Source organism: Melanotaenia boesemani, chromosome 9 (genome assembly GCF_017639745.1).
Source record: "Melanotaenia boesemani isolate fMelBoe1 chromosome 9, fMelBoe1.pri, whole genome shotgun sequence".
NCBI lineage: Eukaryota > Metazoa > Chordata > Actinopteri > Atheriniformes > Melanotaeniidae > Melanotaenia > Melanotaenia boesemani.
Genome location: NC_055690.1, coordinates 32,183,100 through 32,196,407, shown reverse-complemented (window position 1 = coordinate 32,196,407; position 13,308 = coordinate 32,183,100). Strand labels below are relative to the sequence as shown.

Here is a 13,308-nt window from a genome sequence, read left to right as displayed (position 1 = left end):
TGACGAGCCCAACAATGAACCTGATAAAGGTACCAAAGAACACAACACCAAAATAAAACAGGCGTTTTTAACACGTCAAAGAAAATAAACGTATAATTCAAGACCAGAAAAATTGGTACGAGTAAGAACTGAAGGGTTCATTCAAAAGGAAACATTTCTAATAGTGATTTTTATAATCATTTAGAAGGACTCTGTTGTGTTAGTAAAATATTAGGATTACATGAGAAATTGTCATGACACTAACTTTGCAGAGAATTCAGGAAAATTAAAAATGAATGTTATCACTCCTTCCCTTAAACTATTTAACTGTCCACTCCTGATAAAGTCCTCTGGGTTAAAATGACGGCTGCAGACGGCTGAACAGTCCTTCGATACAAAGTCTCCTCCTGAGTGCTGCCTCCTACATTTATATTTTGGAAACATACAAAACATCCATCTGAACATCGCTCAGTTATCAGTTCTGTAGTTACAGGTCAGCAGTTAAAGTTCATGTTAGCGCCATGAAACTGTTTTAATAGCTAATGTTGAAATGACCTACTTAACACAATTATATGAAGTGGGTGATTGCTACTTAAATCATCTTACTATAAATCATCGTCTTACTAACAAACACATTTTTTTATTTTCTTGTCCTGACATAAGCCGGTTTAATTTCTGTTAGCTTAAGAAATACGTCAAAATCAAAACGTTCATAACAGTTAAATAACATAAAACCACTTGTGAAATATTATCCCTTGTTTCTTGGTTTTGTTGTTTCTTTCTTTCTTGCTGAATGTTCGCTCTGAGCTGGTGCTTGTTGCACAAATACACAAGTATTTTTGAGCCAAGTTGGCCATCAGTATCTTTTTTGATTGTCAAGCCACCACATCAAGGATCACAAGATGCATCCTCTTGGAAGAACCTGGTCAGCTCTGCACCAGCCTGCACTCTTTTTGGAAGTGCAGCCTGGGTCTGACTTGTTGATGTTTGACATCATCCAGTGACTGCAGCCTCCTACACTTACCGGATTCAATGGTGTTCCCGGTTTCCACCGTGGACTGTGGATTAACGTAGCTGTGGTAGAGTTCACAGTCCCGGTTGATTGGCGATCTCCATGAACAGAATTTAGTCATTCAAAATATGTTTTTTTTTTTTTATTTTTTTTTTTATGGGGGGGTCACCAGTTGCTACTACATTTCAGCTCTGTGTTATGGTCACTGAAAAATTTTTCTGCCTTTTTAATTAATTTACTATCTGGTCAGCTGTTCTTTCGTAGCCTGCTGCAGTGTCTCAATCTGCAGATGTTCAAATACAGCCTTTTGTCCTCAACCACTGATGCAACCTATGTGCAGCGGTTCTTAGATGTTGCCCAGCAAAGAGTCGGAGCAAGCTTTGAACCAGTTTTATGAGCCAGGAGATGGTGACTGGGCAGTCGAAAGTCAAATAACCGGTGCTTAGGCAGGCTCTGGCTCTGAACCAGCACTGGAACCAGCTCAGTCGAAATACCCTCAATGAGGACGGGAGCCAGCTGATCTGGAGGGGGACACTCCATCTCGGTCTGGAGCTTTCATGGTCTTCTGTTACTGGAGCAACCAGGTCACTTCTCCCTGGATGACTCAAAATGGGTCAGGGGGACTGGAGAGGGAAGAGCTGAGATGAGTGCTGAGCCAGGGCTGTCAACATCAGTGGGTGGAGGGGGTGCAGGAGGAGGAGCTGCAGTGAGGAGAGGAAAAGGTGTGAAGTGCTCCTCAAATCTGCAGTAGAAACTTATGAGGTCGTCAACCAGGGCTTTGTTGACGTCAGCAGTGGGGGCAGGGTGTCTCCTGTAGCTGGTGATCTCCTGCAGGCTGTTGTTGGGTCGTTAGCTGAAAACTGGCTCCTCAGCTTTTCAGAGTAGAGCCTCTTGGCTGCTCTGATCCCCCTTATCGGCACATTCGGACAGAGAAGTTCTAAGAACGCAGTTCTAAGAACTGTCCTAGTTCTATGAACAGCCCTTCTACAGGGGAACTGTTTCATGTTGCATTTGCACATGAGTTGGGGGAGGTAGCGGGACCGATGTGACGCAACCGTCTGAGACAGTGACGTGTGACTTTTGCGCCACATTTCTGTCTGTACAGAGCTGTCTACACTCTTGGAGGCGTCTTCCTTGGCTCAACGGAGGTGTCTAAGTTTAGAATGAACTGACGTTTATTTTAACTGTATGAGCTAAATAACTTGGTTGGCACACACACATCCACACAGAAGCTAATGTATGATCTCACAGCGTCTGCAAGTTCATCAAGGCTGGTGGCTGCAGCTTCAAAAACACTCTGTCAGTGGAGTCAAAACAGTCTTGGAGTTCCTGTTTGGCTTTATCTGATCACTTCTTCACAGTCCTAACTACAGGCTTAGCAGATTTTAGTCTCTGCCTGTAGGCTGGAATGAAGTGGACTCAGCAGTGGTCAGAGTGACCCAAAGCTGTGTGAAGGACAGAGCGAAAAGCATGTTTCAGAACAGTGTAATGATGGTCCAATATGCTTTTGTTCTAAACATTTGATCTGTTTAGCCAGCTGCTGGATAGCCTCACTTACACATGCCCAAGGTGGGATGTAGACCCCCACAAAGATGAAGGAAGAAAACTTCTGTGGTAATTAAAAAAGGCTTACAGTTCAAAACAAGGAACTCTAGGTTCTGGCCACAATGTTTGTATACCACAGTGACATTAGTGCAACCTTTGTATATGAAGAAGCATATTCCACCACCCTTTGATTTCCCCGACAACTCCAGGATGCGATCCACACGAAACAGCTGAAGCCCAGGAGATGCATAGTGCAGAAACCCCTTTTGTCTGAGCTTTACAAGTGTGCCATCTTGCCTACCCTGTCTGCATCTCTTCCACAATCCATAGAGTGCCGCTGCTCCCCCAGCCAAAAGTTCCAAAAAACCTTATGGAAATGTGTCCAGAGTGAGCTGTCTGATGTTTAGAAGCTCATCCCTAAAAGTGAAGAGTCTTGAGTGTGCACACACAAAAAAACAACAAAAAACACAGTACTAGAGAGGCGCCATCATAAACATATTTAAGTTGGAGGAAAAAACATCTCCTCTGTAAGAGATCCAGAAGGAAATATCAATCACAGCACTGACAAGATAAATAATGCTTTCAAAGGATTCTATAAAATATTATATAAATCACAACTAAACAACAGAATATTGATATTTTTTTTTAGCAACATCAATCTTCTAAAACTAAACCATGAAAATAACATGGTCTTGGATTTACCTCTTTCAGTCAGTCTGTGTAAAGGAACAGCTCTGCACCAGGGACATTGAGTTACTCGCTGTGGGTATGCGGCCGTATTACCTCCCGAGGGAGTTTTCACACGTTATACTGTTTAATGTGTACATCCCTCCCTCGGCTGATGCAGCAGCTGCTTGTGAGCTGCTCCACAGCGCAGTGACTCGGATGCAGACTCGCCACCCGCAGTCCCTCCTGCTGATCAGCGGGGATTTCAATCACACCTCGCTCTCTGCCACTCTCCCTACTTTCGTCCAGTACGTGAAGTGCCACACCAGGGAGAACAAGACGCTGGACTTACTGTATGCTAATGTGAAGGACGCATACACCTCCGCCCCCCTCCCCCCGCTTGGACGCTCTGATCACAACCTCGTACATCTGCTCCCTGAATACACACCCAGGGTGAGAAGACAGCTGGCACAGAAGAAGTCTGTGAAAGTGTGGACCGATGAGGCCAATGAGAGACTGAGAGACTGTTTCCAATCCACAGACTGGGAGACACTCTGCAGCTCTCATGGAGAGGACATTGATGGCCTGACCCACTGCATCACGGACTACATCAGCTTCTGTGTGGAGAACACTGTGCCAACCCGGAGGGTGCGGTGTTTCTCCAACAACAAACCCTGGGTGACCCCTGAGCTTAAAGTCCTGCTGAACCAGAAGAAGAGGGCTTTCATTTCAGGGGACAGAGAGGAGCAGAGGAGAGTTCAGCATGAACTCCAGTATAAGATCAGGCGGGCCAAGGACAGCTACAGGAAGAAGCTGGAGGAGCGGCTGGAGCAGAAGAACACGCGGGACGTGTGGAGAGGGCTGAAGGAGATCTCTGGATTTGGACAGAGTGGTGCCAGAGGGACAGCTGATGGAGACCAGCGCTGGGCCAATGATTTAAATCTGTTTTTTAACAGATTTGATTCAAACCCCACTCTCCCTGCCCCCCCTCCCCCCTCTTCACACATCCCCAGTCCAGCGTCTACCATCACCTTCCCCCGACCACCTTCATCTTCACCTCCACTTTCACCTACCCCCCATCTCCACTCCACACCAATGGACTCGACCACCAGCCCCCCACTGCCCTCCACCTCCCCCCTCTCCTTTACATCGGCCCAGGTGAGGAGAGAACTGAGGCGGCTGAAGAACAGGAAAGCTGCAGGACCAGATGGCATCAGCCCCAGGCTGCTCAGGACCTGTGCAGACCAGCTCTGTGAGGTGCTCAGGTACATCTTTAACCTGAGCCTCAGCCTGGAGAAGGTCCCTGTCCTGTGGAAGACCTCCTGTGTGGTTCCGGTTCCTAAGATATCACACGCGAAGGAACCGAACCATTACAGACCCGTCGCCTTGACCTCCCACCTGATGAAGACCATGGAGAGGCTCATCCTCGGTCACCTCCGCTCCGTGGTGTGCACCGCGATGGACCCGCTGCAGTTTGCCTACAGGCCAAACATCGGGGTGGATGATGCTGTCATCTACCTACTGCACAGGGCGCTGGCTCACCTGGAGACCGCTGGGAGCGTCGTGAGAGTCATGTTTTTTGACTTCTCCAGTGCGTTTAACACCATCCAGCCGGTGCTGCTGCGGGGGAAGCTGGAAGGAGCTGGTGTGGATGGAAAGCTAGCCGCGTGGACCATCGACTACCTCACCAACCGGCCACAGTACGTGCGTCTGCAGAACTGTGTGTCTGAGGTGGTAGTCTGCAGCACGGGGGCCCCTCAGGGAACAGTGCTCTCACCGTTCCTCTTCACCCTTTACACCTCGGACTTCACCTATAACACCAGCAGCTGTCATCTCCAGAAGTTCTCTGACGACTCAGCCATTGTGGGCTGTGTGTCTGAGGGGAACGAGCTGGAGTACCGGTCAGTCATCAGGGACTTTGTGGACTGGTGTGAGCGCAACCACCTGTGCTTAAACACCAGTAAGACCATGGAGATGGTGATTGACTTCCGGAGAAGGACACTACCCCACACACCGGTGAACATCCAGGGGAAGGAGATTGACCGGGTGGACAGTTTCAAGTACCTGGGTGTTCACCTCAACAATAAACTGGAGTGGTCACACCACACAGACGCCCTGTACAAGAAGGGCCAGAGTCGCCTCCACCTCCTGAGGAGACTGAGGTCCTTTGGAGTATGCAGGCCTCTGCTAAGGACATTTTATGACTCTGTGGTAGCCTCTGCTGTCCTCTACGCCGTTGTCTGCTGGGGAGCGAGCAGCACCGACCGGGACAGGAAGAGACTGAACAAGCTGGTCAGGAGGGCCAGCTCTGTCCTGGGCTGCGGGCTGGACTCTGTGGAAGAGGTGGGTGAGAGGAGGATGTTGGCCAAGCTCACATCCATCATGGACAACACCTCTCACCCACTGCACCAGACTGTGGGGGGGCTGAGCAGCTCCTTCAGCAGCAGACTGAGACACCCTCAGTGTAGGAGGGAGCGCTACCGCAGGTCCTTCATCCCCACTGCTGTCAGACTGTACAACTTATCTGTATAGTCATAATACTGTGCAATATTTATTTATATTTTACTGTGCAATACCCCCCATTATCAATGTCATCATATTCTTCATATCCCACCATCACCATGTAAATATGTATATAGTCTGTGAGGTTGTTGTTATATTTTATTTTATTTTATGTATGGATGTAGTGTGTGTGTGTGTATGTATATATATATATATGTATATATATATGTATGTATATATATATATATATATAATGTATGTGTGTATGTATGTATGTGTGTATGTGTGTATGTATGTATGTGTATGTATGTATATGTATATGTATGTATATATATATATATATATATATATATCTTTATATTATAACGGTACATATTTTTGCTTTTCTTAGACTTGTAAATAATTTCTATTGCACTTTCTTGCTGTGATGCATGTTCACCTTATTTTGCCTCTCTGTACTTTATTCTATAACAAGAGCTGCTGTAACAAGTGAATTTCTCCACTGTGAGATAATAAAGTCTAATCTAATCTAATCTAATCTAACTCCATGAAGCTCTCCAGCATATGCCCACGATAAAGCCCCAGGTCCAGATGGTCCAGGTCCAGATGGTTATCCAGCAGAACGCCGGCACCCACTTTCTACAATATGATATTAAAAATAAAGGAAAAACAAAAAATACCTTCAAATATGAACTTAGCTAATATTATGCTACTATTAAAACCAGGAAAAAACCCCACACTTACACCCAGTTAGTTGGGTGACGTTAAAATGGTAATTTTAATAACTGAAACCAATAACTAATAACTCTGCACACATGATCCTCACTGTCTTATGCATCGCAAAGAAAACTATCCTTGTGAACTGGAAAACCAAAAATAATCTGTGAATTCAGCAGTTTAGGAACCTCTTACTAGACCACACCAGTATTGAGACAATGTCTGCCTCTTCAAAGAATTAGTTAGCTGGGTTCTGGTGCTCTGGTGCCTGGGGGTGGCCCCCTCTCTTGGGGTGGAGAGGTTGCTTAGTATCAGGGTTGCCCTGGGGTGAGCTGGTGCATGCCCTGGTGCCTAGTAACCACACCACTAGAAGATATGACGTCAGTGTGACGAAGGCGCACCAAACACAACAACAATTATGGCGTCGGTGACCAACTGTGTTGTGGTGCTGCTCCAGACAGTCCTGGCTTGTGTACAGCTTGAGCACCAAAATGCACGGCTGTGGAGGGCACTACGATGATTAAAGAGTAACACTCCAGAGCTAGAACAAGACGTAGTGCATGCGCAGATAATGACACATCTGCTTGCTCCTGCTGGAGCTGGTACAGTAGCACAACACTGTTGTAAAAGCTGTACATTTTGATGCTAAAGCTGCTTTACGGCCCTCGCCACACAATGTTAGATGGTAGTAATTCTTACACAATGTTCCTTCAAAAGGTCCATTACTGCCAAATAAACACAGAGGGATTAATTTATTCTCACATTGAACAAGGCGGAAGGAGCATAGATTCTGACTTCACTATTCCTTTTGTTTTATTTTTAAAGTCATTTTATAACTTTTGTTTTTTAAAGAAGACATTTAATTTAAGTTGGTAAATAGCTGAAGTCCAAATCTTCACTATGTTAAAACGATAAAGGTTTTAAAAAAAGAAGAAAAAAAAAACCTTTTTTCCTAATTCTTCTTCTTTTTTTTTCTTTTTAGAATTCTGTATCCAGAGATGACATCACTTCCTTTGCACATACTTCCTGTTTTGGGAACTTCCTTTTTCCTGTTTCAGGTGCAGCACATGGCAGAGCCTTCATATGTTGTCTGAAAGTAAATCTGCTGCCATCCACTATGAAACATCAAGAAGGAAATGCTGTAAGTAGATTATGTGTTAGTAGAGATGTTATAAACATGTATCAGAAGTTTATTTGGTTAAAATACGATAAAATCTTTGAACTTAGTAAAACATCAGACAGTGACTCTGCTACAGAGGACCAGAAGTGTCTTTCAAATATCAATACAGCATGCTGATGATGACTAATTGTGAAATAAAAATATATACTGTTAAATATAATTTCAAATTAAACAATTAATACAAAATAATTAAAATGTGTTTTGTAATTACAAATTTAGTAATTTGTAATTATTACTTTTTAAAAGGAGAAACAAAACAATTCAGAAATTTGGTTACAAATACCTTTTCCATATCAATTTCCCAAACCCCTTCATTTTTTCATTTTCATTTTCCTTTTTGCAATTGAATTTCCTCAATAGTTTACCTTCTCCATTTAGGCAAGGCAGTTTATTTTTTAGCACATTTTATGTACAAGACAATTCAAAGTGCTTTACGTAAAATATTAAAAGCATTACGGATGGTACAAAAAAAGCATTCAGAAGTAAAAGGCAGCAACAAAATCCTAATAAAATCATAAATTACATTAAAATTATTTAAAGCAAGACAAATTAAAGGTTAGTGTGCAAATTTCTTGCATAGGCTCATAAAAAAATGTTTTTAACCTGGATTTAAAATGTCTACATTTGGTAAAAGTTTTATCTCCACTAGTTTGTTCCACTAGTGTTGCCAACTTGGCGACTTTCTCGCTAAATCTGGTGACTTTCCAAACCCTTCTGGCGACTTTTTTTTTGTCATAAGCGACTAGCGACAAATCTAACGACTTTTACTGTCGTTATTGGAGACTTTCTGGTGTTTTGGAGACTCTTTGAAAGCACATGTTGCTCTGCAGTTACTGTCGTGAACGAGCAGCGTGTGCTGCAGGAGCTCCTCCCCGTCCAAAGCACTCACACAGGCGGTCAGTCTCACAGCAGCTCGGGCAGCGGCTGCAGTCAGAGCAGCAGAGAGGAGACCCACCGCTCGCTTACACACTGAAAATAAATCGTGATGCGCAAAGGCGCCGCTGATCCCGCCCTGGCTTACAGAGCGGGATGTAAATGTAAATGTTTTTTTCGCTGTCACACTAAAATAAATAATTGCAGTGAATAAGTTCAGTGAACACTGTTACATGGCTGAAGTTTTATACTCCATGTACAGTGATCCTCAAAACATCTTGTATCTGACTTTTTTAAGTCAGTGCTTGGTGCTTTTGAGGGTAAGCAGGTAGATCCTCTTAAACTTCTTGGCAGCTTGGTTAGCCTGATAAAGTCTGTGAGTAGCAGGGTGCTGAATTTAATGGCAAATACTGATGTGCTCAGGAGCCAATTGATGGATACATCAGTCCCAAACCGTACCTTGGTTACCTTTTTGGGTCAAAGGCAGCTGAGCTCCACCTCGCACCTGAGAAGTAGAACAATGTTCGAAAGCCTTCACCATCTCCCTCACTAACGAGTTGAGGGTGAGACTGTCTGACAACATCGAAGCATTGCAGTACATGTCAGTTTTCAATGTAGAGGAAACTCTAAAGCACAATAAGAGCCTGGGACAAATAAAAAAAATAGCCAATCTCATTGGCTACTCTCCTGTAGAGATAGACAAGATTGTCCAGCAATGGCGTGCCATCCATCTCAGTAAGTGGAATGAAACAAAAAACACACTGGGCTTCTGGAGTGAAATTTGGAAGTTCAGGGATGCAGCTGATATCAACCCGTTTCAGGAACTTGCCATGGCTGCTGTGTCTGTGCTGTCCTTGCCACACTCAAATGCTGAAGTTGAGAGATTATTCAGCCAGATGAGTGTGGTATAAAGCAAACTTAGAAATCGAATGTCTTTGCAGACTCTTAACTCCATCCTGTATGTCCGATATGGTCTCAAGTTGTCTGGTGAGGCTTGCTCTGAATACAAGCTGATGTTTTACACCTTTTTGGAACATCAGCTGCTTACTCATTCAAGATGCTCCCTCAGTTGCTGAACCTGGCATAGAAAGCCTTGACCAAAATGGAGATGACCTACTCTTTCTGTGAGCCAGCACAGCAGGGGGGTCTGAAAACTGTCTATCCCAAAAATAGTTAAGAATGAAAAAATGTTCATATTTTATTGTGACTCGTTGTAGGCTTCCAAGTGGATCATAAGGTTAGAAACTAAAAGTAAGATAACTAAAGAAAGAAAAAAAAAAAAGTAACTCTGCCGAGCTGTCTCATTTGTGTTGCTTTGCCGGTCCCAAGCCCGGATAAGGAGGAGGGTTAGACATAGAGCTAGCAATTCCACGCAACTTAACAGCCCTTTGGTTAAATTTGATATTCTAACATTTAACAATAAAGGACAAAATTGATTTATGTAATGTGGATCTCAACAGAGGTTATCAAAGCTTATTTTTAAAAGCGATGGCCAATTTCAATGACAAAAACAAGAAAACAAACCAAGAATCAACAGAAAAAACTATTTGTAGTTCTAAACATGTTTAGGGTGTTTTTGACCCACCTTTTGTCTCTCCACGATGTCATTTCTTTCTCCTACAATGGCCATTAAATTACATGCAAATGGCCAATTATGTAAAGTAGGCGATGACGTCATCTAGTGACTTCTTGCAACTCTTAGGACAGCTAATAGCTACTTTCCTTACTGAGGAGTTGGCAACAGTGTGTTCCACTTGTTTGCAGCATAACAGCTAAATGCTGTCTCTCCATGTTTAGTCTGGACTCTGGTCTGGTCTGGAAGTCCAGTTAAAAGACCATTACAGTAATCCAGCCTACTGGAGATGAATGCATGGATGAGTTTCTCTTGGTCTTTCTGGGAGACTAAACTTTTAATCCTGTTGATGGTAAAAAGCTTCTTAGTGAAGCTTTGATGTGGTTGCTGAAAGTCAGGTCTGAGTCTATCAACACTCCAAGGTTACGAACTTGGTTGGTGATTTTAAGAGCCCGAGTCTCCAGGTGTTTACCAATACTGACCCTCTTCTCTTTGCTACCAAACAGAATAATCTCAGTTTCATCTTCATTTAATTGTAGAAAATTCTCTCTCATCCAGGTGTTTATTTGCTCCAGACACTGACACAGTAAAGATTTATACCTGCGTGGCATCTGCATGAGGTCAGCAACGGCGTAGCTGACACGGGTGAGTTTCCTTTCGCACTCGAGCGTTGGAGGTACGCGTCGTTTTGGTGTCATGTTGCAGTTTCTTCTCCTAATCTGAAGGTAGCAGGGGTGGTATCGGCCGGTAAACTTGCAGGTCGGAGTTCTTTTGATGGTTCACTTCGGTTCGGTAGGTATTTTCTGTTTTAAAACAACAATGGTGTCCAGTATGGTTCAGTGTCTTTATTAGCTTGTTGAAGAAAACGAAGAAATAATTTGATCAGCCTCTCATCAACTTGATCCGCTGGTTATTGTTTTTAAAAATGGTGGTTACCACACAAATTCAGCGAGAAGATCCACGTGGATCCAACACGTGATCCCAAACTGACCAATCACAAGGGAGTACCTCCACTTAACCGCCTGCGTAGCGGGTGTGTGTCAAGCCTCTGCGGAGCTATGTGGTGCCTACGGCGGTAACGCTGACAGATTATAAATCAGCCTTAATACTGTTAGGCTGCAGTCGTCTAGTGACAGAGACGCATAAAGTTGCGTATCAAGTGCATAACTGTGATAATTAACGCTAAAGTTCTCTAATATTTGACCAAAAGGGAGCACAGACAAGTGCCAATCGCCACAAAATAACTCTGGCCTTCTTAATAGGACCTGAACCAGTTTACAGATCTCCACAGTCATTAGATCCTGTAAAACTCTGCAGACATTAGATACTGTAAACATATTTGATGAAAAACAAAGATATTAAAACTATGCGTCTTAGTGTTTTATTTAATTTTGAGGGCAGTTTTCATCACCAAGTATCACATATCCTTAACATCATTACATAAAGTTAGTTCAGCATTGATCTTCTATATTTTGTGAAGATGAACTCTCCGGTTTCTCTGGTGCTTTACAGAAATTTAAATAACACTGGATGGAAAGTCAAACATTTACTGGAAAACGTGCGTGAAGTAATATGATCTTGCTCTCTTGTGCTGTCCCTTTCTTTTTTGTCCTCTCTTCCTCCAATAATGTTTTCTTGTCTTTCTTGGCCTCTGGATGCTGCTGGGTAGTGACAACCCCAGAAACATACATAATAAATGTCACTGTGCTATCAAACCTGTCAGGAATGTTTTAAGGTTGGAAAGTTACATAGCGGGTCTATAACTGGTGTCATTATAATCAAATTGTTTCATTTTTCTTTGCAGATGTCTAGCAGCTGTCATGGATCAAGTGTTATCCTGCAAATGAAACCCTAGACTGGCCATGCATATAAAGAACCAGAACGACAACCTGCTTCATGCAAAGTAAGAGAAATAAGAACACTTGACCAGGGAGGAGGGAGAGCCACCCAGCGGTCTTTAAACGCTGCTTTGATTAAACGTTTCTTTGATGAATGAAAAAAGAAGAGGAGCTCCAGTCTTCAACAATTTATGAAAGTGAAACTGAAAGGGAAAGACCATCTAACCATCAGTTCAGCTAACCTAATAAACATTTGATGAAGAGGAATTTGGAGAACAAGCAACGATTATAAACCCAGATTCAAATAGTTATGAACAACCCAATACTAATGACAAGACATCATACTTCAGTGATAATAAATAATGAAGGTAGTAAAGAAAAGGATAATTATGACCTCTGGCAGAAACCTTTGTCAGATTCTGAATCTGAAAGTGAGACCAGTGACAATAACCGTGATGGAAACGGGGCATCCGAGTCCATATTAAACAGTCGTGTGAGATGCTCCGAGTGTGGTAAATTTATGCAAAAGAGTTATATTAAGAGACACATGAGGTTTCACTCTGAAGAAAAACCATTTAGCTGTGATATTTGTAGGAAGGGGTTTTTATTTAAGTCAAGTTTAAAAATTCACAAGGGAAGCCACACAGGAGAAAAACCGTTTGGCTGCGATGTTTGTGGAAAATGGTTTAAAAAGCAATCACATGTTAAAGAGCATTTAAGAACCCACAGTGGAGAGAAACCCTTTGGCTGTGATCTTTGTGGAAAAATGTTCAACCAAGTCTCCAATCTCAAAAGACACAAAAACGTCCACACTATTATAAAACTATATGACTGTGATGTTTGTGGAAAAAAATTGAGCTCTAGCACAAGTTTAAAACGACATCTTAGAATCCACACTGGAGAGAAACCATTTAGCTGTGATGTTTGTGGAAAAAGGTTTGACCGAAAGACATGTTTCTCAAAACATGTCAAAGTTCACAAAAACTACCCAAGTTGGAAAGTATATACAGACACATTAAATGGTGACTGATTGTTTTAAAATGTATAAACTGTGTAGGTTATTGCATTTCTAATGCTGGGCTCACACCAAACTATTTTCATGATCGCACACTATATAAGGAAGTCTTTAGAAAATCTTAGGAGTTTTACTGGAGTCACAGCGTACTCCCGTCATCTCGGTCGTTAGGTGTAAGCTGGTAATCTGCGCTGTTTAACATCAGTCTTTACCCAGTCTTGGATCTGCGACAGTATCAAACATGTTTGATATTATCGCAAGTCGCAGTGACGAAACACGATCAACAACCAATAGATGAGCTCTGACAAAGCAGGAACAAGAATCCCGACAGAACACCGGCGAAAACGGACTTAAAAAAAAAAAAAACGAACAAGAAGTGGTGATGAAACGTAGGTGGACCGTCCAGAA

General features: G+C 42.9%; 1 long non-coding RNA gene across 1 annotated transcript; it reads left to right on the top strand.

The window, feature by feature from the left end:
- Window positions 1-13,005, top strand: LOC121645621. The gene is made up of 3 exons (XR_006011461.1): window positions 1-29; window positions 7,404-7,562; window positions 11,852-13,005. It is a non-coding gene; the product is annotated as an uncharacterized LOC121645621 (long non-coding RNA).
- Window positions 13,006-13,308: the final 303 nt, after the last annotated feature.